The sequence below is a fragment of the Pyrgilauda ruficollis genome, unplaced genomic scaffold, assembly GCF_017590135.1.
Source record: "Pyrgilauda ruficollis isolate IOZ18807 unplaced genomic scaffold, ASM1759013v1 scaffold2, whole genome shotgun sequence".
In the NCBI taxonomy this organism is placed as follows: domain Eukaryota; kingdom Metazoa; phylum Chordata; class Aves; order Passeriformes; family Passeridae; genus Pyrgilauda; species Pyrgilauda ruficollis.
Window position 1 is genome coordinate 12,129,401 of NW_024519206.1, and position 24,653 is coordinate 12,154,053.

Below are 24,653 nucleotides of genomic sequence, written 5' to 3' on the forward strand. Positions count from 1 at the left end.
TCCTTCCCTTTACACCTCCTGTCCTATGCTTTGTTCTGCTTTGAGTCTTAATGGAGAGCAGCACATCTTATGTCTTGTGACATATCTACAATTGCCTCAAAAAGGCCTTTAAAAAACCTTTCACCATATTATGCCTAATTTACATTTCTAAAAAATGATTTTGAATCCTTTCAGAGAAAAAATACTTTTTTAAAATGTATGCTTCCTAAATGTAATATTAAGAAGTATGTTTCCTAAATATAATACCCTCATTTTTCTCCTACACATGAAATTTATTGTATCATCAGATCTGACTGAAATTTACAGTTACCCATAAAGTTATTTTGATATATTTGATTTTTTTCATTGCATTGTGGAATAGAAAATGTGTTTATGGCTTTGTCCTATGAATATTTTTACAGGAATTTAATCAATAAAGATTTTAACCAAGAAAGTTTGCAGTTCTTTTCTGACAGTCATCTCTCCAAATGCTTAATCATTTTGGCAAAAATAATTTTTCCTCCAGATAAATTTCCCTTTCAAAGCTCATATAGCTGCTGCTTACTCAGACAAACCAGTCCTGAGAATCATTTCATTTCATGTGCATGAGAATTCATATATATTTTCCCATATATGAATTTAAGTGCAGCCTTGCTGTGAAAGATTATTGTTTATATGCCTTTTTTAAAAAGCAAAATGTAGCAAGTGCCCTGGACTTCATTTGTATTTTAGTTGACGTTGAGTTTTTTTAATTTTCTCAGCCATTTAAAATATTAGTTTTTATGTTGACATAGTTTCTGTTCTAAAATTAGACAGTGGAATGTTTTACTTACCATTTATGCTACAATCTAAAGGATAAAATCAAAGGAAAGAAAGCTGTATAGCCCGTCTCAAATCCAGAATATTGTAATAGTTGTTATTAAGGAAATCCATGCAGAAATGGTCCAAACAAGATTGCTTCCTGCCATCAGAAAAGCATATCCTTTAGCATGAACAGGATTATTTTATGAAGATTTTAAATCAGGATAAGACCATATATTACAGCTGTGATTAAAACAAAAAGATCAAAGTTCCTTACTTGAGAATTCTTATATGTATTTAAAACGCACATTTTAAATATTACAATTTGGACTGCTATTTCTGTCTTCATTACTCTCATGGATAGGCATTTATTCCACAGGACTCAAAATCAATAGGAGCAGCTGTATAATATTTTTGAGTTGGGCTGTTGCCAGGGTGCATATAAATATTTTATTCTGCTCAAAGCTTGGGAAGGAGACGGAAGTAATAAGGCAATTTTTAAAGGGGTTATTCAGTTTATCAGTGACTCCAATCTTGGAAACTTCCTTTTCATAACCAAAGATGGGAAATTCCTAGCTTTTTATTGGCTGAACTTGCACAAAACCATAGAGGAGTAGTCAGGTTGCAATGCCACTTAACAAGCTGTCTTTGAGGAAACAGGAACAAAGAAAGAGCTGTCTGTGGGGTGCTGTATACCTTTAAAGCATGTGCACTGGGTTTTATTCATTTTCTAATTATGAGTGTTCATTTGAGAATTTCTTTAAAATGTATCAATAAAAATATGTCTCAAGAAAAATGGTGCAGGCTCAGTCTGAGACAGTGCTGCTCCTTACAATGTCTGCTTTGCCTTCAGCCAGGTTTACTCTGCTGGTTTTGCTTTTATTTGCTATGATCAATACTTAAACAATACTCCAGAACGTGTCACTTTTTTCAAAGATGTAGAGATTTAAAATAGGCAATTTGGTCTGCAGCTTGAACCAGATTTGGGCTTAGATTAGAGGTATTCTTCAGTAAACCAACACATGAACGAAAAGAGAAGCTGAGGAAGGTGGACATGACCTACTGGCAAGGGGAGAAGAGTGTGTGGCTTTTAGGATAAGTGGTGGGATCACTCTGTGTGCCTGGTTGTCACACGTGGCACTGACCCCATGTTTTCTGTTTGCTCACTTACAAGTCAGGCCCTCATCTGCCTGTCCTTCCCTCTCCTCTAAGCTTCCCAGCTAGTTTCATCCAAGCCCGAGAGAGGGATAAAGGTGTCAAATATATGAAGTTCTTGAAGTAATCCTGAAAATTATCAGTCATGTAAAGGAGGAAAATCCTGTAACTGCATCTGCATGAGGAAGGGCCACGCTGAGCCCTTGCTGGAACAGTCAGGCACCAGGCTGTGCAACAGGAGACCTCATGTGTCCTGCCAGGAATTTCTGTTATCCACATGATGGGGACTCCTGGCTTGTCCTCATAAAAAACATTCAAGGGCGTGTTTGTCTTCTGCCTTGATGCTTCCAAATCACTGCATCATGCTGTATTTGACTTGCAGCTTACTTTTACCCAGCCATATTTTGTGGATTACTATTAGTTTATGTGGACACTGTGGACTTTACCAAAGACAGCTGCTAAACTAACCAAGGAACTGATTGTCTCTCTCTTTCACCTGTTAAATTATGCATCTAAATCAGCAGTGCCAGTGCCTCCTGGATTGCTCTTCCATCATCTCATACCTAATATTCAGTCTGTGCTTGCTCAACAGTGAGTGCCAAACACCATATTTCTGTATTCTTGCATGTATCAGAATTGTTCATTGCTTTCAAGATCTTTTTTATCATGTTGTATTAGTAGAAAAGCTGGTATGTACATTAGTAGAGCTGTGAAAACTGATTTTACAGTCTGCAAGATGAATATTGCATCACCTAAAAGTACTCTCAGTTTTCACTGTGAAGTTACATCTTTCACCCTTAAAGAACAAGAATCAACTTTGTATAATGAAGATGTTTCATTTAGACACCAGGATCCAGGGGAAGAAACCTCCTCTTTACTGGAAAAATTAAAACATTCTTGAATAACAGATAAAATGTTTTAACCGTTCTGGGAAAAGAAAAAATCATTGAACTTAGCATGAATTTGTCCCTTTTTTCAGCTGAACCAAAGCTGCTTTTTGTAGTGAGCAAACATTTTCTTTGCAAATTTGAACAAGTTGCATTCAGAGCTTCATCCTGTATGAGCATTCTTTAGGGCCTTGATGGCATGGTGTAGCTAGCCAAACCACTTGCTGTCATTATTGGGAATGATAGCACATGGGAGCTCAACCCTGGTGGTAAGTTTGTGAAGGGAGGAGTGGTGCCTCAATGCACCAGACCCTGGATATCTCTCCTGGCCAGCCATGGGGAGGTCTCAGATAAGCCTGTCATCCTGACAGGGCAAATCAGTGCTGAAAAGGCTTTGCACTCCGTGGGGCTCAGTCTGCTTGATAGGACAGAGCCGCCTCCTGATAAGCAGAAGTGCTCTGCTCCCTTTGACTCCCCCAGGCCATTTTGTGTCTCCTGTACCCAGGGTGGGGCTCTGGCAGGCCTGATCACACAGCGGTGCCCATTCTGCCACTGTTTTATACTGAAGTAGCCAGGCTGACCTGCTCTCTGCTCCTGATGCAGGGGGAGTGTAGTGGTACATTCACTTTATTGATTGTCAGTTATTCATGTCGAAATGAAGCACTCTTGTCATCGTAAAACTACACCTCTGTTTGCATGGCAAGGAGAGGGGGGCTGTACCATATTTTCAGCACCAATTTGGTTAGTGACATATTTTCTGTGTAGCCAAAGCACTCTGTTCAATGCCAATACACTATTCCTACTTACTTCACACTCAAGGTTATACCTGTTTAACTGGAAAGGCTGTTGTTAAAACTGTGTCCTAATATCTGCAACCTGTTAAATATCTCAGGAAGCAGTGGTAATTAAACCACAAGTCAGAAAGGTTTGATTGCATGATTTCAGTAGAGAGCATGGATTTGTAATCCTGTCTGTGAACACAAGAGTAGTGAAAGATGCAGACTTCTGCACATCATCTGTTTAATGTTTGCCTATATTAAGAATACTTTACATGTCTTGAAGTGGGGTACATTTAACTTCAAAAGGGCCTGATTAAGGTGATCGCTTTGACTTTTTTCTCAAACTGTTATCTTGATTGTGAATTATTTTCTAGGGTTTTGAACAGAAGTATTCCCAAAGGAAAGACAAATTAGTTGATGATGCTGCAAGAGAGGCTTTCCAGTCCTTCTCTTTTGAAGTTCCTAATGATGTGAGTTTCACCGTTTTTCAGTCCTGACTGCTGCTCACCCCATTCATTTAAAAGTTATGTGGATTGAAAATTATCCCTAGGCTTTTTTTCCTTTGTGCTTGCTCCCAAGAACTGGGACCAGATGCAAACATGATGATGTGCCTGTGCATGCCACTGTTGCTAAACTGTAAGCAAAGCAAGAGAAAAGGCTGATTTAGAAAATAAACCCAAGGTGCTTGATGAGTGAAATGTCAAGTAGATTCATGTCAGGCAAAGGACTCTTCCTTGTCCATCATCATCCAATCAATGACACTTGAACCTGGGTTGACCAGGTCACCACACCACCTCTGCTCAAAGCAGGGGGAAATTTATAGGTCACCTTTTTGAATGACAATGAGTACAAGAAGATATGGTAATCCTGCTGCCTTTCAAAGCATTATTGTTTTACCATGCAAAAGTCTCAGTGTACCATGCACAGCAGTACCTGCTCTCTGTGTTCTTTACATGAGGAGAAACAAAAGACCTTTAGGAAACTGTCTCCCTAGTGGCTCTTGTCTGATTAGAAAGTCCTCAGGGGATTAGCAGTATGAATTTCACAGATTGTCTCCCCCAGTCCCTCCCACCCCTCTGCATTAAGGTTAGAAGGATGTGCTTAGATCAAATCAGAAGGAGATTAAAGGAGAAGAAACCCCAGAGCAATTCTCTTTTGCATTTGAATGAATATTTGTAGTCAATAGTCATTTACCATTGCTTTTAAAATATCCTTGAGTTTCAGTGAAACAAAGTTCAAATACTGCCACAAGACAGTAATATCTTATACTTCCATTTTAGATTGGTTATATCATTTACAGTTAATTTGTTATACTTGTACATATTTGCTGTTGAATGTAATCCTTCAATTTGCTCAAGAGATTTCATCAAGTCCCCAAGAAGATCAAAAGCTTTAAAGGTTTTGTTTGCATTTCCATGTAAGACCTACTACTTTCTTGCTGCAGAATGGCCTAGAGAGCATTCTTTAAACCCATGTTAACTGCCAACAGACAGAGCCTGCAGGGGACATCTTTGAGGTGAGCACCATCAAACAGAAATAAATTTTAACCTTTTGTACAACAAAGTGAGGAAAAAAATCCAATTTCCTATGAAGCCCTCACTACATTGCCCATGAAACACATTTCACCAAAGATGGTCCTTAAAGGGGCGAATTGTGCATATGGGTTTCCTTAGCAGGGATTGTAAAGGATCTTTTAAAAAGCACAATATGGTTCTAAAAGGAAAAAGACAGGAAAATGCTGTTCTAAGGTATGCTCTTTTATATCTGAATCTGTTACCAAATTGTAACAATTGATGTAATAAGAGATGGTCTCTGCACTACCATCATCATGCTGAGTAATACCATAAGTCAAACCACTGATTCTTCACAACGGGAAAAATAATCCCACCTAATGCAAGCAGGGAGAGTCATGGCTGTCAGACTGATATGCAAGGGAAATCGCTCTGAATTCATTTTTGCTCTCCTCTACAGATGGAGAATGTTATTTCTCTGGCTGGGTACAAGTGAAAACCAAACTTAATCCAGCACACTTCAGAACTTAAATAACCAGACAGTGAAAAGGTAAAATGGGTAATGGGGCAGAGGGTGCTCTGAGAGTGGATTTGGTTTTTGAGAGTGCTTGGCTTTCTATATAGGCACCAGATAAATTTGACATCTTTCAAAGGGAAGTGCTCAGTTGGAAGCACTGTGGCAGATCCAGGCTCCCTCCCTCTCTTTGTGTATTTTGTTATGGGAGAAATCCATGATTAAAGGAAACCTGTGGCAACAATGCATGCAAATAGAAAGCCATTGTTTACTGCAGCCTTCCTAACTTGGATGTGTGAAGTCAGTGGCTTAAGTGCTTCACCCTACCCTGGGTTGAGCGTGTAGCCCATTGCAAAAAGCAAAAGTGAAGCAATGGTGCAGGGAGCATTAAAAAGAGTACCTCACATGTGGCACTGTATCTGTGACTGACCAGAGTCAGCTTGAGACATCTGAGGGACTTGGCAAATTGAAAGGTCCCTTTTTCTCCCACAGCTACCATGGAGACTGGCACGACTCCCTAACTTGGTATGTAATTGCACAAACATTTTCCATGGCAGGAGAGCCAACAGAAGAGCTTTCTGCAGCTTTCTCCCTCTCCCCTCCTTCCCAGAGGTCACTGGTCTTTCAGTGACGCTGGTTTAGGGGTTTTTGATATTGTGTCGTAAAGTGGACCAATGCAATACTGAAGGAGCTTGCTATTCTCTCTGATTTTCTTTTTTAATAGTGCTTTTGGAGGTATTTAATCTGAAACAAGTCACCAATTGACCATATAGCAAAATTGCACCACTGGCTACCCTTAAGCAAGCGCTGCAGTGATGAACAGAGAGACAAAAGAGAAAATTATCAACAAGACTGGAACCCTTCAAACCGCCTTTGCTGCCAGAGAAAAATGCTCCCCTTTCACATTCCTAAACTCAGCGCTCGCCTTTAACGCCGGCTTTGCTGCAAACAGACATCTGCCTACAAATAACACCAGCAGCATGGCTTCCAGCAAGCGTTCGGGTCAGATAGGAAGCACACAAGGCCCAGCAAACAAGTGCAATCAATGCAGATTAATGATGCCTGCTTTCATTCATGTCTAGGTATTTCATTGATGTAGCTGATAGCCAATCTTTCTTGCTTTTATTTATGCAAGCCACATTTATTTGGTTAGCTTTTGGTTGATTGATTTTGTACTTCTGCTTGTTTGGGTTTTGTTAGGCTTATTTCACTTCATGACAATATAGCTGATTTATTTCTGACAACAGTAGCAATTTAATGCAAAACACTATTGAAAGCTTCATATAACTTATGCTTTTAATTTCTGCAAATACCACCTAGATGCTGTAGGGAAAGACACTATATAAATCTTAAAGTTAAATATTTACTGTACAAGTGACTTGTGTTAATGAATATTGTAGAAGAAGAAGAGCATACAGATTCACCAGGAAAGAACTGCACAGAATAAAACATCTTCCTTGGGTGAGGGCAGATTCTACACACGTTCAGACTGCCTATGGTTTTATTTGCTCTATTAGGGCCAGGTATGTAGTGGTGCTCACTGCTGCTGTATGGGTGATGGCAGGACAGCCTCCACCAAAGGGTGATCAGCAGGAAGGGTCGAGTTCACACCTTAGATGGAGACACACGGACTAGAGCATGGAAGGAAGCAGTGGGTAAAGTCCTCTCAGCAAAAACAATGCTAAGACAAGCAGTAAAAAAAAAAAGAAATGGTTGAAATAGAAGACCAAAGGTGCAGATCTTCTTTCCTTGTGAATGTTCCTGTTCACCTGTCTGTTGTCTGCAGTTTTGCACCTCATTCTGCTCTGCAGTATCTTAAAACCTTCCAGAATTCAAGAGAAAAACAGATTGAGGTATTTCTCCTTTCATCTTCATCACAAGAATGAAAAAAAAGGGTCCAAACTGCTGGGTCATGTTTTCATTGGTCTTGTTCATAACTTACAGCCTGTGTGGCCAGTACCACAAAAAAAAAACCCCATTGTTCCTTCTCTTTGTTTTAATTCTTTGTGTGACTTTGGTCGCATGGTTTTATTTTCTCTTTCATTCAATTGCTTTATCTACTAACAGTAATACACCTGAGTTTATGCAAATGATAACTATTTTGAATTTTATTGCTTCACTTTATATCCCCTCAATTTATCTGAATTTCTTCACTTCCTTGGTACATCCTTCCCCCTAATTTAAGAGGTGAATAAAATGAGAACACTATGGCTCTTTGCTGGACCCTTTCACGTGCTTTGAACTTTGAACAATGAGAAACAAAAACTGAGGCATTTTTGTTACATGTACCATTCTCATACATGTGCCCCTGGTGGTTTTTTTTGGTTGGGTGGTTGGTTGGGGTTTTTTTGCTGTGCTTAAAGATGTAGCAGGGTGGCTAAATTATTTTAAATTAATCTCTATATTTGGAGTCATCTCATAGTCAGTAGAATTGTACAGTTCATTATTTCATTATCATCTGGCAACACTCTACTATATTCCTGTTTTTTCTAGTTGTAATGAAAGACTCATAATGAAAGATCATTCAATAATAATGCAGGTTGTAAGGTGCGAGGATTTTCATCTTTGAGAGCATTTCATGAGGTCCGTGTTCCAAGACATTGCACTTCTGTTGTTAATTTAGTGAAACAAACAATGATAAAGTATTTGTGAAGTCAGAGGGAGTCTAATCAGCAGCAGTAGTTCAAAGTATTCCCTGCCACTGTCTCGGACTGGAAGCTGGCCATTGGCTAGGTGGTGAAATATCTCTTGGATAAAATTCAGCCTGTATCTGCATCTTTGATGTAGAACTTTTATGACTCCTGTGATGCTGAGTAACAAGCTCGATTTGCATTCCAAGGCACTCAGCCCTGCTGCTGATATCTCGAGTAGGAGTTCAAGCCCCATTGAAGGAATCTCACTTAACATTGGTGTGAGCTTTAACATGCATTCCTTTTTCCTGTTGACCTGCTCTTGGGGGTTAAAGTTGAGTAGCTGAACTTTAGCTGCTGCCTAGATATGTGCTGAGTGTTTGATACATATTGTCATCGTAGGTCCATAAGGAACAGTTGTGTGCATTGTCTCTGAGTATTTTTACACATGTTTTCTGATAAGTTATTGAGGATGCAAACACTTTTCAAAGCTCCTTTACCAGATACTAGTTGTAAAGGGTAAGTAATACTTGAAGCAAAGCTGAAGAGCCATTTCCTGAAAGTTTAGGAAGCGCAAGTACCCCTTACATCTTTGCATTTCAAAAGTCAGGGTTCACAATTATGATTTATAATTTTAAACTACATAACAGATTTTTAAATTTATCTTCTGCTCTATTTTGATTACAATGACTAGATCAAAGGCATTTTCCACTCCCTCAGATGTGTCAGTCCTGAGAATGACTTAGTACAAAACCCAATTTACTACTAAAGAGTCAAGCTAGTCAATTAACTACAGCAGTAGCACCCTGCAGTCCTGACCAGCACAGGTTATGTTGTTCTACAAATACATTGTGACATACAGGCTTGAAGCACTTCCAGCTATATTGACAAAATGTACAAAGGGACTGGGACGCACAGAGCAACACAAATAATACCAGGTATAAAATTCATATCAGGTGAAAGCTCCTTATGAATTGCTGTGAGAGAGAATATTTTGATGGTGACAGAGGCAGGAAGAAAGGATGTAAGAATATATTACTTTGCTACAGCTATGTCCCACTTAGGACCAGGCACTTAAAGCGATGAATCATTACTGTCTACTGTATCCCAGATAGTCAGCCTTCCTGGCAAATCATAAGTGAAGCAATAATACCTTGTAGTAGAACTGGTACAAGAATTTAAGGACTTTATTATATAATAACAGATATTTTCAAAAATCTTGGGAAAGCCAGGCCCTATTTCCTGAAAATCAGTAAGAACTCAGTGAAGATCCCAGAAAGGGGAAACAGCGCAGCAACCTGTTAAATTAGCTGCTGACCTCTTACCATTTATCACCTACTGTTATGCCCAAAGTTACTGAAGTTACTAATTATTACTGTTGTCTTCTTCGTCCAGGCCAGCTGAATCTTGGATGTTGGGAAGGGCCAGTCGCTGATGTTCCTTCTCCAAACTCTTGCCCTGGAAACGCAAGAGACAGCAGAGAGAGGAATTGTCTGGAGCAACTGAGAAAGTAGAAATAGATTGAAAGGATTGAAATAATAGATTGAAAGGAAGATGCAGGAAACCTCAGTGTATTTTGTAGGCAGATAAATCTCAAAAGAGGGGCAAACTGGACAGAAAGAGAGAGAGAAAACAAGCAATCATGCTCTCAAGTGTGCCCACACCCATCAGTAAGTAAAGTTCTCTGCAGACAGATGAAATACCACAGAGAGGGCTTGTCCACCTGAGGACTACAAAGAGATCCAGGCTCTGTCTAGAAGAAATTTATGCCTAGAAGAAATTTATGCCTGTAGTGATATAAGGCTACCCCAACACTCAATGTCTCCCAGCACTGAATTAATGTAATTAGGTTTCTCTAGGTGTGCAGAAATTATGCTTGAAGTGCTGTTATACATGGGGGAAAATGTTATTCTGTGTTAAGTGGGAGAGCACGTATAAACCTGAAAGGAAGTGGAACTTCCCTGAATATTATTCTCCCTTCTGCCAAGAAGCTATGCTGTAGGAGATACAGCATTTTCTTGGGTTGCTGAGCTTCCTGCCTCCTTCCTGAGACAGACCCATTTTCATTTAGACTGGTTTTCCACTGGTCTGACTTAAATAGCTTCAGCAGTTATGCTGTAGTGACACTGTGTAAGAGAGAGAATTTATCTCACTGACCTCAGTATCTGGTGAAATCATTTAGCTCTTTTCATGCAGTCTATTATAAGGAAGAGCTGGAGTATCAGGGGAGGGTGGGTTTGATGGCTTTTTTCCCTGTCAAGACCCTTTCTCTGCCCATGCCTTAGATGTAATAAATTTATTTGAGGCAATGAAATATTAAGTATGAAATCTAGAAAGCTTGTCTTTTGCTTCTGATTGGTTAGATAAAACGTGTAGCTAAGGAGAGACTAGAAATGGAGTTGGGAGTATCAGCTCTTTATTTTCCAGATTTAAGCCTGAATTTATTATGATTTGTGATATTTCTTACTTTTGTCCCCATACTAGGGAAGAAAATTCTGACCCCATAAAGCCTATGGCAAGACAGTCATTAATTTCACAGTTAAGGGTTTCTTCTTTTGTCTCTAATTACTAGTCAAACACCTGATGGAAATATTTTCTGTAATTATTTCTTCTTATCCCTTTAGATAGACACATATTTTCTTATCCCTCATCACTTAACATAGCATGGTAGAAAAAGTTATGTAAACGTGAAAATATGTATTTTTGAGCTTGCAGACCAAATAAAATTGGTAAACAGAAATGCAAGTATCAGTTCAGTTTTCCTGGTATTTAACAAAAAGCCATGACTTCACCCAGCTTGAAGACTAAGATATAAAAAGAAATCTAGGAGATATGCTATGAATATGTTAACATTGAATAACAATGGTGGAATTGGGTCTTCTCCTTTGAGTTTCAGGTGGATGATGGATGGTGCTCTTACTGTATTTCCAAGTTAGTTTTAGATCTAGTCTTTGAAATAAGGAACTACATCTGTTGCTTGTACTTTTGAACATTAAAGGCTTATAACATAGAGACTTACTCTTTCCTCTTGCCTATAAAAGAGCTTTTCCAAGCTAGACACTGAAGACTTCAACATATCTAGAATGATATGGCAGCTTTTATGCTAAAAGAGGTATAAATCTATCAGCTCTGAGCATGTTTGTTTATTCATGTCCAGTCGTAGCCATTTTGCTTCAAACTTATCAATACAACCCGACTAAGTTACCCATTTATTACCTTTGGCAATCAAAAACACAGTAAAATCAATTTGTAGGATCATCCATCTGTGATTTTCATTTTTGTAACGTTTTTGTGAGATTGTTGCTATTCTTCTACTGTCTACTTCTGTTGTGATGGTAACTATAAATGTTATGTTATGCCTGGACAAAGAGTATAGAACAATAGGACTTCAGCTCATCAAAGAGTTCATATACACCACAATATTCTAAATAATACTTTCAGATTTGTTTTTTGCTGACAAATTAAACTTTACAGCTACTTATGCTAGAATTTTGAAAGGTCTTTTTAAAATCTAAACAGTTGTATCTTTCTTAAAACTCAACCTGAATCTGAATATGCTTACTGTTAATCTAATTGCTGCTCCTCATTGTCTTCAATACAACTTCTTCAATTTTTTCAATAAATACCTAAGTGCAATGAAAACAGAATCAAGATCTGGTTTTAGTCACCTTGGGTAGACATTTTAGAAGTAGTCCAAAAACCTCCAGAGTCCAGTGGACAAGAGAATTATATCCACTTGTCTAATACAGCCTTTTCCAAAGAGTGTAATACTCACATATCTTCTAGACTGTGAGCATGCTAGTTTAGTCTTGGGTATAGATAATCATGAAATTATTGACTTTCACAGAGCTAATGTAATTTTATTTGTGGCAAATATGATTTTTTGCCTTTGACTGAAATTGTTCATGCAAATGCAATGGCAACATCTTTTTAATTACGTGGTAGGTTGTATCAATCAGATTGGCTTTGGCACAAACTAGAAGGGCTCCTAAAGTACAACAAATATACCCATAATTCAAGAGAAAAACCTTCTAGAATCTCATACAAAACACAACCCAGGGCAGTAATAGCTTGAGAAAGGATTGGAAGAGTATAATGGAGTGACTGCGGTGTGTCATCCCAGTGTAGTCATAAGGACACCTGCAAATTCTGCACATGCTTTCTAGTAGCTTCAGGCAGCCATCACAAAAACATCTGTACAATCAGTGTTCTTGAGACAACAGTCAGGGAACAAGACCATACCAGGGACTGTAACAATTTATCAGTAACACGAACAGATGTCCAGGGCTGGGAACACACCCAGGAGTGCTTGCACATCTAGCAATACATCATCTTTAAAAGCTCGCCCAGAGGTAAAGCACGATGATTCCAATAGGAATTCAGTATTGTCCAGTGAGGTGCTACATTACTGAATTCTAGTTTGAAGTTCATTGGAGAGGCAAAAGAGAGTTTTCTTTGCTTGCTGTCCACTTTAAGATGTTATTAAATCTGCCTATGTTATTTAGTCAACATATTCAACCCATACAAGCACAATTTCTATCCATAATAAAAACTTGTATATCATCTGAAACAATCTCAAACTAAAAGCTTTAATCTTTGTAGCATTTCTTTAAAAGTATTTTATAGACTGGGATTATTTTGGTACCTAATTTTTCTTAACATCTATCTACTCATTTTATGGAGCTGCTTGCCTCTATTAATACAATTTTTTTATTATTGATTAAGGTAGTTGTGAATCCATCAACAGAGGGCAGACTGAAAAGCTATGCACTAAAGGAAAGCTTTAAAATAGTGGGGTTATATTATGCAAATAATTCAAAAATATTTTTTAAGCAGGCATTACTTCAGCATTTAGATATTGGCTAAAGCAGCTTTAATATGCAAGACAAGATGTTAGGTGCTTAGCTGATCCAAATGCCAGTCTATAGATTTGAAAGACTAAAGATCACATCACTGGGAGGTTGACAGAAGTGACACTTTGCAAAGTGCCAATGATTTATGCCAATGTCTTGCTTGATGATACTGTTATAGACAGCACTGTCATTACAAAGTCCCTAACGACTTCAGTCTACATTTATGGTGCACAAATTATAGGTGAGCCCAAAGATCGAAACCTTCCTGACTTTTAGATTTCAATGACCAAGTAATTCTCACTAGGTTCACTTCTTGTGTGTTGCCTGATACTTTGCACTCCCTTTTTTGTTTCAGCATCATAATTAGATCACAGTAGCAAGGACAAAATATACATTCATTCTATGTTACCAAACATTTTTTAGCTTTATCTCACAAACACCGTGAAAAATCCAAATTCCGAACACCATGCAAAATGCAAAAACTTTATACTCCAGCAGTGAGTCACAATACAGCTCTGGCTTTTTCATCAACAGAAATGCTGCAGCCAGTTCTGCAAGGTATCACATACCTCATGAGAGCTGCTTGGGTTCTCTGGTTCCCAGTTATGTCCCCAGTGCTGAGGAAGAGGTGTGCTCCAGATCATGAAAACTACACTTAAAGAGCATCTCTTGGTTTGGATACTAGAGTAAGCTTTCCATGACCACCTATGATCCTTTGATGTGTATGATGTTCTGAATTTTTACATTTAAAATGCCATTCCCATGCAACATCATTTCCCCTTTAGTCAGGACTGAAATGATTGCAGATACTAAAGCAAATTACAATGTTTGGGTGGTTTATTCTCTTCTGTAATTCAGTTACCTTAATAAGAAGGAAATCAGGAACTTAACTTCATGAGGCATTGAGGTAAGTAACAGTATCAGAGGTAACACTGACTATTTGAGGATATCAGTTTAAAGCAGCAGAAAAAGTAGTTTCTCGTAGCTATTTAAAATGAAGTAGTAAACCTTCCTGGGCCAGGACTTCTGCTCCAACAAAGCCTGCCAAAAAGGAGAGAAGGAACATTTAGGACTTTTGGTAGGTCTAAATATGGTGGATGGTAGGGCATGGAGGAAAGCTGCAGAAGCAAAAGTTATAGCTGGGTAAGCCATAAGATTTCACACCTCCCAAACAAAGTTCTCTCTTACTACAAATCAGAGATATAATCTTCCTGAGAGAATAAACATTTTAAAACATTGAATGAAATTCTGCAGGTTATTTTAAAGTAAGTCAATCCTTTCTGTGTCCACCAAGGAGCCTTCATTGTCTAAGAGCTGCCTAAATGCTGAACCAGAACATATTCTGCTGTAGAAGCCATTTAGTCTGAAAATGCTAGAAAGCATCTAATTGCTTCAGTCTTGTGGTTTGATTTGTAACCACAAATCCTTCAGAAAAATAACAGCTTCGTATTACACAATAGGATATATTCATGTCTGAGCTAGAACTTCCTTCAGTTTCTGTCCCATTGCAATTCCCTGCTGGCTCTGAGGACAGAAATGTAACACACAAAACCAGACAAGCAAACATACAAATGATGAATGTCAAGATAGAAACAATGTCCTTCTCAGAAAAGTTTTTGTGGTGCAGCTGGCAATATTCTGCAAATTGTTCATTCCAACAATGTGTCATTCCAAAGTCAGATTAGAGTTTAACCAGAAAGTTATCTGTCCAAAAACATATTTTCTTGACTGGCCTGAATAAAGCTTCTATGCATCAAGCTTATTACTATCCATAGCAATGTTAAATAGGGAATTATATGCCTGTTTAATCTGCAAGAGCAGTGGGTTCCCTAGAAGAAGCAGTATAAAATCAAGTGCATTTGTGCCTTCAGATGCTCTTTAGATGCAATTTAGTAATTTGGTCAGGGAAAGATGACCATCAATTTATAAAGACTAATTTGGCAGACACTGCGAAACAAATAACTTCAAAAGTGCTTTGACGCAACAACCATCCCTTATACAGAGCTCTTCACTTTTGACAGGAGTCTCAAACAGTGTGTTTCAAGAATGCTATGTTAATACAGCTAATCACATCATTTGTTTGAAAATAAATATAAAAATGTTAAGTAGCTATTCTTATTAGTAAATATATATCAGTTTAATGCTGCTATTTAATAAGTACTCACAACATCAACAGTTTGTATTTTTTTAAGTTTTTGAAAAATATAAAGTCACCATCTTAAGTGCTTCATTCTCATATTCTGGTAACTTCATAAAATGAACTTCTAGGCAGTTAAGTTAATCTTTGCAAGACTAAAAGCTTAAAAGAAGGCTGAAAAGACCATTGAAGGTCAGAATTTACATATTGATCAAACTGTAAGTTTATACTCTTGTAAACATGTAATTAACTTTGCTGTTATTGAATTTTTGTTCACAACCAATTTTATTAGTCATAGTTTCACCAGTAATTCCACTGGACTGAAGCATGAGTGACAGACATCCATAATAAGGTAAAATGCATACTAAGATGTTGTGTTTAAAAATAGATATAAATCATCTGAACCATTGGTTATTTTGGAAAAAACACTCTTCATAAAAACACAGCTCTTGGCAATAAAAATGAAGCCATCTTCTGAGAATTATTGATCAGAAATTGAAATAAAGACTTGCATAAAAGTTATATTTCAAAGTTCTGAACCACTGAACCTTTCACAATGTTATTTAATTTTGTAAGTTAACAATCATATATTCATCAATAAAACAGCTAAACCCTTTTTTTTTAACCCTTGATTTGCTCACCACCAAATAGCCAGAAGCTGGTAAAACAAATAAATATCTGGGACATTCAGCCTCAAGTATATTGAAGGGGTGATTCCTCTCCAGGCAGCAAGCAAGAGCATGTGGGTGAACACATGTTGCTACGTATAAGAATTGCTCTAGAACAATTGAAGAACAACCTGGGATCTGTTCTGATTTGCACATCAGCAGCAGAAATGATCATTTATATTTCTGCTTGATGAGAAAATGCTAGGTTTGCTCCCTGAGATGTGGAAAGAACGCACAGGGACCAACCGTTTCCTCTCAAAGGACTATTTCTTTGCATACAGTCCCCAAAATTGCACCACAGCCAGGAATGCTGTAGTATATAAATTACAACCTCACATTTTCAATGACAAGGGATAGTAACAATATTCAATCATAAGCCACTGATCTCAGTGGTACTTTCACCTTCAGATGAAGGAAAAACAGAGGCCAAGGTCCCTTCCAGTGTCTCTGTGCACTCACAGCCTTCTGCACAATTGAGGTTTCTGTTTCATGTTCCTGCAGGCAAAGATGTAATGAAACCACATCCTCAATGAACCTGCATCCTTCTTACGATACCTTATCTGTCCTTTTTAGCTGTCCACCTGGGCAGCCAGAAGCAGTAGGTTCTTCCTTCTTGGAGACTAATGAAGCCTTTTAAATACTAGGAAAGCTGAGCTTGGGCTTTGCTGCAGACTTGCATACCAGGAGCTCACATGGGAATGTGCTGGCTCTGCTAAGAACAGAAATCCCACACAGCCTACAACCACATCTGACTCTGATGCCTTTTCCACTCACTTCACCAAGTAAAAAGACCTGGATACAAATCCTGGAAAAAATCCAGGAATCTGCACATGTGCTCCCATGTCTAAAAGACATACAAAACAAAGCTAGATTCAGACCTGAACTCTTTAAATTATGATATCTTCCAATGAAGCCTGTCCTAACATGAAAATATGTTGAAAAATGTAGGATTATTTTTAGCATTTCAGGAATGACTATCACCAATCTCAACAGACTGATGTGCCTTCAATACATATTACCTTCAGCCATCATCTCCATGTCAATACAGCCATCAGCAATGAAGGCTTCACTCTGAGAAGGGAATTCCTAACTTCACTTGTTGTAGCAGGACCCAGAAGCATAATATCATACAACACTCTGGAAAAAAATGACAGGATCATTGACAGCTGAAGCAGAGAAATGTTATGTTTAGTGGCAAAATGTAGCTGGCTGAAATGTGTTTTATTTCTGTTGAAGTATACGCTTCAAGAGTGTGCCATTGGATATGTCTAGTGAAAAAAGAACAAAAACATAAAATTGTTGCGGCTATCATTAGGCAAAGGCAACCAGAAATGGCAATATTGCTCCACATTCTTCTGGCCACACACACTCTAGATGCACAGAGGCAGTGTGTTTAGTTAGAATTCCAAGATAAGAACTGTTTGCTTGTGGCTTCAGTGGTGGCAGCAGCAGAAGGCTTCTTGTTGGTTTAGAATTTGTTTTGAACAAACTACTCTGTCCATAAGCCACTGTCAGTAAAGCTCTTACTTATTTTCTTTACTACAGAGAAAATGTGGTATCAGGTTACGTTAAATACCATGTTTACCAGCCATCAAATCTTAAATCACTGTATTTTGTTACAGTCTCAGACTAAAACCTTTTATTTAAAATTCCCCATACCTAAACACATGAAGCAAGCCAGCAAAATGAGAAGGTATAGTAGAGAGGACAGTCAAGAATGCCTCTTTTCTACATGTGTGAGCTCCATCTCATCATCTTTCAGAAGTTAATCAGGATGATAGCTGTGAAAATTAAATTACTGCCCTAGCTATTACTCTGAACAAACCCCTGGTAAAAAATAGGCTTCTGAGGCAGCGTACATCTACTCTCCCAAAGTGACCTACCAGCCTAGAACTGTGTCAACCAGTTTTCTTAATTGTACACTAGCTGTAGACATTGTATTAGTTATAGCTAAAAGGTGTTTAAAATTATTTAGTAGCTATTGTACAGTTCATAACTCATCCTGTAACTTTGAAGTACCAAGAAACTGGAATCCAGAGCACAGTGTAAGATGACCTTTTGTGTGCAAGCTAAATCAATTTTATACTCCTTAGAATTTGACCCACCGAATATAAAAGAGTCCAAGCTGTCAAAAAGAGAAAGCTATATTAAAAAAAAAAAAAAATTATGGTGGGGAGGCGTCTCAGCTATGCTTGCAAATAGATAAACAGGTAGTTCAAGAAGAGTCTGTGAGGTTCTAGCAGAGAACTTCCTCCCTTCCAGAAGCTCTCAGGCAGTACTTGGTGCCGGTTCATGATGTGAGAGCATGTCACATGAAGAATGGGACCCAGTCTGACAAGATCTTCCAACCCTCTGCAGGAGAGGGAGGGAAGGCAGTGGAGGCAGCTGGTGGCAGACTGGCATCCAGGAAGGAGCTCAACCTCGTCCAGCATTAACCTTAAGCTCTCCTGAGTGAGGCTTAGGTGTATAGATTAACAAATAGCTGCTGTAATTAATCCTGTGCTCATGACCACCTCGGTGGTGCACACTGCACTCGGGGCATGCTAGAGGGGATCACGCCTTTCACCTGCCTGCTGGACTCTGCAACACTGCTAAACAAGCCCTGCAAGGAACTTGCCCTCTATTTATGCCTCCAGCACAAATGCCACATCCACAGGGCTGTGCTGTGTCGTCTAAGCTTCCTTTTCTCTTCTTCTTTCTAGTAGAATCAACAATAGGTGGCGGTAGCCAAAGGAGATGGTTTTGTTTGAAAGTTCTATGAAGCTGGAAGAGGTAGGAATTTTATCGCTTTATTTTTACAAAATTCGGGACTAAATTTCCTGTTTGGTAACAATCAGGAGACTTCAGAGGAATCAGGAGGCATATCAGAGGGCTAAATGTGGTTCTTAATCATTAAAATATTATGTAAAGGAACATGAATAGAAACAAAGGCAGGAGAGTCTTCACTTCCATATCAATGTTCCAGATACTTTGCATTCATACAGAGCAGAGTTCATGAACTCTCTCTAACCATGTTAACAATCCTCTGGGTTTCTAAAGGAGCAGCAGGGGTTGGAATGAGAAGTCTCCCCATATACATCAATAACATCAGTCTTGACACACTGATGGGATTTCCAGGGGGTTCTTTTCTAACTGTGCCTGCTAAATCCTCTGCACCACTCAGCAGTGGTGGCTCAGTGTGCCTCGCAGGGGGAAAAAAATAGTCTGAAATTTGTAGTTGAAAATAAAATGTGCATCTGTGGCATGTGATTCCTTGTGCAAAAGCAAGTCAGAGCATAGACATTTTAAATGCATTTTTCTCCATGACTGAAGTCAGTTGGGGTGTCTTAAATGGATATTTTACAGAAATTAGGCACAGCAATATTTTGCACCACGCATATTTCACAAAATATATGCAGATAAAGTTAAACATGTCTTCATTTGAAAATCTGAGAAGTACAGTAGTCTCTACTATATAAAGAACTGTGTGACTGATGACAGCTAGCATGTTGTTAGTTTTGAAGAAATAAAATAAAATCAGAGTGACAGAACTGTGCCAGACCAAGGATCCACATAGCTCAGTCCAGGCTTGCTCAGTGTCTGGCACTTAATGATTAGAGAATATTATCAGAACAGGACAAGCATATTTTTATTCAGCAAAACCTCTTAGTACCTAGAAACCCATGCTATAAGGACAGCCTAAGAACTTACATCTTTTTTATGGAATTGTTCTTGATGGTCTTTTATGAATTTTTTTTTCTGTTTTTTTAATACCTTTATACTCTTTTGAGTTAGGAGACTGCATTCAGAATGAGACTGTCAGCTGCAGCTGGTGGCATGTTGGCATGCCAGTTTCTATCAAATAAGAGTTCACCCCTTAGAAAATTCAACATTAATATAATAACTGCTTCAGCTTCCTAAACTTTTTAACTGACTCATCTTCTAATGTAAACAGTTTTTTTATAATGGAAAAATAAGTGTGTGATTAAATCTGGCATTTTGATAGAGTTTTCCATAGTGATACATGTCTTTTAAATAAATCTTGAAAATTACTTTGAAGCTTTTGTATTCTGAATTAATTTAAAAAGATAGATTTTGTAGACCTATAAATTGCAAACCCAATTAATATAAAAGAAAATGTTACAAAGTAGCAGCAGTGCTCTGTCTGGTTTAGGTACTTTGATACTACATATATGTACTTCCTAATTCTGCATGAAATCTAGTATTCCTAAAATCCAAAAGTTAGTAACAAATAAAATTGGCTTTAAAATTTTATTCTGTGACATTTTCACAAAGGTGAAAGTGAGGTAAACTTCCCTGTGCCTGAGATTAGGCACAAAATAAAACCCAATGCAGGTGATATTATTGTTTCTGACGGTTTTCTGTCTTCATCCCAGGCATATGACATTCCACGCTGGATCACCAAATACAAGAGAGACACAGACAGTCCAGCGTGACCTCCATCTTCAGCATACAAAAAGACCTTTTTCTCTCAATTCCTGCAATCATAGGGATAACTAAGGACATTGGGGAGAGCCAAAATAAGTGTAAGGGCTCACCTGTTTCCAAGTCCTTGAGCAGTAGTTTCTTCTGTCACCTTCATTTTAACCCTCCTCACTTCTCCAGGCATGACAGTGATGGGGTAGAAATGCACCTCTGCAATCTCCTCCTTGGTTTGCCACACAACTCCCTAATCTACTTGCCAGAACCTGATCAGACGCTGGATTTTCCATTTTGCTTTGCCTTAAATGCTTATTTAAACAAACAGAAACAAACCTCAAGCACAGAGTGAAGTCCTCAGGCTCTGGATGACTACAGTGAACTGCTTGTTCGTATGCAAAATGTTGTCATAACAAAACAGGTGTTCTATGGTAATTGTGCTAAGTATCCTAACAAACAAGGTTCATCTGGCACAACTCACCCAAAGCCTTCAGGGGACTTGCAAAATTTATTTACCAGTAGGAGAGAAAAAATATTCTCCTTAAGCTAAGGCAGTGTAGAATAACAGAAGCCAGCCATATGCATCCTTTTTGTGAAGCAGGAAGGCTTGTTTAAACAGAGCATGATCCTCCCAGACACTTCTGCAAAAAGAAATGGCCTCCAGTCCCTACCAGGTCTCCTGCCTACACAGCTTAGTTAGAAACTGGTTCTACGCTTGGTTCTAATCTTGGTTCTAATCTTTAGCAACAGGGGAGGAGAGGAATAACTGGGGAAAAAACCTGACTTCATCCTGGTGAGTTTGGGCACATTTTGTTTCATGTAGATTTGGAGTAAGTCAGTAATGGGGTGTATGAAAGAGGTGATCAAAAGAAATTTTGAGGAAGAAGAAACTTTGTTAGGAGATAGGGAATAAAATATTTACAATCAAAATATGTCACAGGGAAAAGAAGGAATAAATAAATTTGCCAGCTGAGGGGCCAAGGTCAGTGATGTAGACAGATGCATTCATGTTTGTATGTTTTCCTACTGTTAAACCCTAAAATGTGCTCAGCAGCATGTAATCATAAATCCTGACTGGATCAGAGAAGCATTTTTCATGGTTCGATCGCCCTTCCACCGAAGAGAGCGCTGACAGCTTTCCTAACAGGTGGCACTTGCTCTATTATGTGCTGCTAAAGAGTGAAATGGTACGGGCTGTCAGCCTATTCCCAAGTATCATGTCTTAAATGTAAAAGAGCTTTCAGCATTTGACTCAACTTAAACGAGCAGTGTGGTCTTCCATCCTATATCATAAACCTGAATGTAAAAACATTTTGGACTGAGCTTAAATAGGTGGATTTTTGTAGATGATTTGTGGGTCTATATAAAATTCTAGGTGTGCTGAAATCAATAATAAAGTTCATACCAACAGTTATAGAGCCAAGTTTTACTGAATTTTTTAAAGCCAGGCATTTTTAAATGTCAGAAATAATGCATTCAGGAAACATTAGTGCCTTTGCTCAGCTGAAAGTAGGAACCTTGCTCATGAAAGATTTGGCTGTTCTTCCAGCTTAGCTGGTTTGTGGATATGCTTTGCTGCCTCCTACACATCACGCAGTAGTGTTGAAACCAGAAGAAAACAGGATCTTTCTTTCCCTCCTGAAAGCTTTGCATGCCAGTCCTCCTAATGAGCCCAGGATAACAGCTGGGATCTCAAAAAACACATTGCTGATGGTGGATTTGGTCAGCAGTGATTGTTGGATGCTCAGACAGGGGTTCCTGGAGCATGGCTAGAGCAGTGTTGGATTTGTTCCTAGGTATGGGTTTGGATCTGCTTTCCAGGGGTAATGAACCCTTACCCTGTCATGCAAGAAATGCTGATGTGTCTGTGGGTAAAATACCAGCTGAATTAGAGTCATTAAACCCAGACATATCTTTTTAGGGTCAAGGAGGCAAGGAATTGTAATTCACACTTATGGGTGAGTAAGCACATAAATTATAGTATTTAACTAATTGCTTACCTTACAAAGATAAATTGGACAAGGCTTTCCCAGAAAACAGCAACAGTTTGGACATGTTTGTATATGGGGACACTTTCCCAGTCCTCACTCAAAACACTGCCAGAAGGTCATTTCTCATTACTTAAACTTTCTGAACTATTTCAAATCATTTAATGGACCTAATATATCCAATGTTTCTACAGCAAGGATAGAACAATTCCCTTAGGATCCCTCAGAGATGCAGTAGGCTTTCAACAGCATGTGAAACAGCTAAAACATAACAGCCTTGTGGACTGGCACAGGAGCAGTTAAGAAGCAATGAACTCTGGCTTGACCTCTAGTAAGAGAAACTGGGTGTTCTTCATCCAGTCCAGTCCAGCCCTGGGGATGAACTGGGAGACACTAAGCCAGCTATTTGTGGCTGTATTTCCCTAAAATGTTTGTATTTTTCCAAAAATAGTGAATTGCCATAAAAACAGGGCCTGTCCCAAATGACAGGAGACAGTAGCTTATCTTTTATTTTCGCAGGAATAGCACATGAGGAGTTATTTTCTCTAGAATGTGATGTGCAGTAACGGGTATGAGCCAGCATGACAGCCCCAGGAAGAAAGTATGAAGTCATAAGTTCTGCATTTCAAATAAGAAAAAAAGCTACAGGAATCAAAGATTCATCTGAGAGCAGAGGATGCCTGCCAGGACCAGAAATAGTTCTGTTGCCTGATGCTTTCTTTCCTCAGGCTCACAGACCCCAGAGGTGTGTTGGGGAGTGAGTGGAGTTGCAATGTTTTAATAAATTACTCTGGAATTTTGTTAATGTGAAGGGCTGCAAATGCCTGCAGTTCTGGTCATGTGAGCATCTGCATTCAGCTGTCCTGGATTTTAATGAGGTTCTGAAGAACATGAGCTATGTAATTCATGTGGCTGCTCTTTTGACCAGTAATAGGGCATAGCAAGGTTAACGTAATGTTCACATTCAGATTTTAGTGTTTGGCTTACTGGAAAGTAAAAATAAGTAAAAGAAATCCTATGCCTCAAAGGGGATCAGAAGAACACTTGGAAATTAAAGGAGTGATTTGCAAATGTAGAACTCAAGGAGTGATGAGTAAGGCTAGGCAGGAAAGACAAGGAGCCTGGTGTTAGAGTTTCATACCCAGAGACTTCACTGCAGGTCTCAGGCTCACAGAAAGCACTAAGTGTCCTGTTACATTCCTAGTTAGGAAGAGCTGAAAGCTGAAATTAATTTTAAAACCTTTTTCCCTTCAAGAGAAAGCCAGGTTGATCGTGCTTCTTAGAAAGAACAAATGCTTACTGTCTGGGGACTTCTTTATTAGGGCATATGGTTTGCTTTTGGTCCCAGTTCAGTTCTGCCTGGAGCTCAGTCCCTGCAAGTGAACTGCCTGTGCATTGATGCCTCCCCCAGAGGAGCAGGGGCTGGCCCAGGAGCAGAGCATTGCTACAGAGGTGCCACTTAGAGCCCAAAGATAGCAGCTCCTTCCCAGGAAGCAAACTGAATTCCTCTGTGTGCCACTTTTTAGATTTCTGGCCATAAATAATGGGAGCTTTCTGAGCATGGACTAGAAGTTCATCCATATCCTGAACATATATTTAATCGTCCTTCAGCATGCTTAGAAGTGGGAAGATAGCAATTCCATATGTGAATCCTGCTCTGAACTTCAGCCTCCTTTATAGCTATGGTCAAGTTACATGTCTTTTCTACTCCCAAAATGCACCCCCATTGTTGAATCTGTGTAGTGCTCCTTTCTTGCTCCCAGGGGAGAACTTGGCCTTCTAAAGGAAGTACACTGTGAAATCAATCAGCACACAGCAGTCATTTGCTGTGTACAGCCCTTTTCCTGGTCAGTTACCTGTTCTGTGCTTTGGGGTGGAGAATGGTCCTACCCCCTGCTCAGCCACTGGTTGCTGAAGTCATCACCTCTCTTGGCTTACCTTTCCCCTTCTCCTGATGGCAGTCTGAACAACCTACCCATCAACATCTGGCACTCCAGCAGACAGACCAAGGACCCCCTCTCTAACGACGCCTAGAAGTGTCTGGTTAGACCTGCAATGTCAGGCGGCTGTTCCTGTTGAATCCCCCTCAGAATCTGTCTTCCACCTCCTCCCAAGGTCCTCAGGAATGGGGTGTCACAGCTGGGGAGAGACTCCAGGCATGCTGGGCCAGAGCTGTTGTGCAGTCCTTCTCTTGTAAATGCAAAGGGCAGCTTGTCTGTGAAGATATTTGAATCACATTTTTCCCCTGTGCCAGATTGTGAGCTGTATGTCATGCTGTCAAGGCTAGCAATCAGCCTGATTGTTGCAGACTTGACAAACATGCTTATTTTTA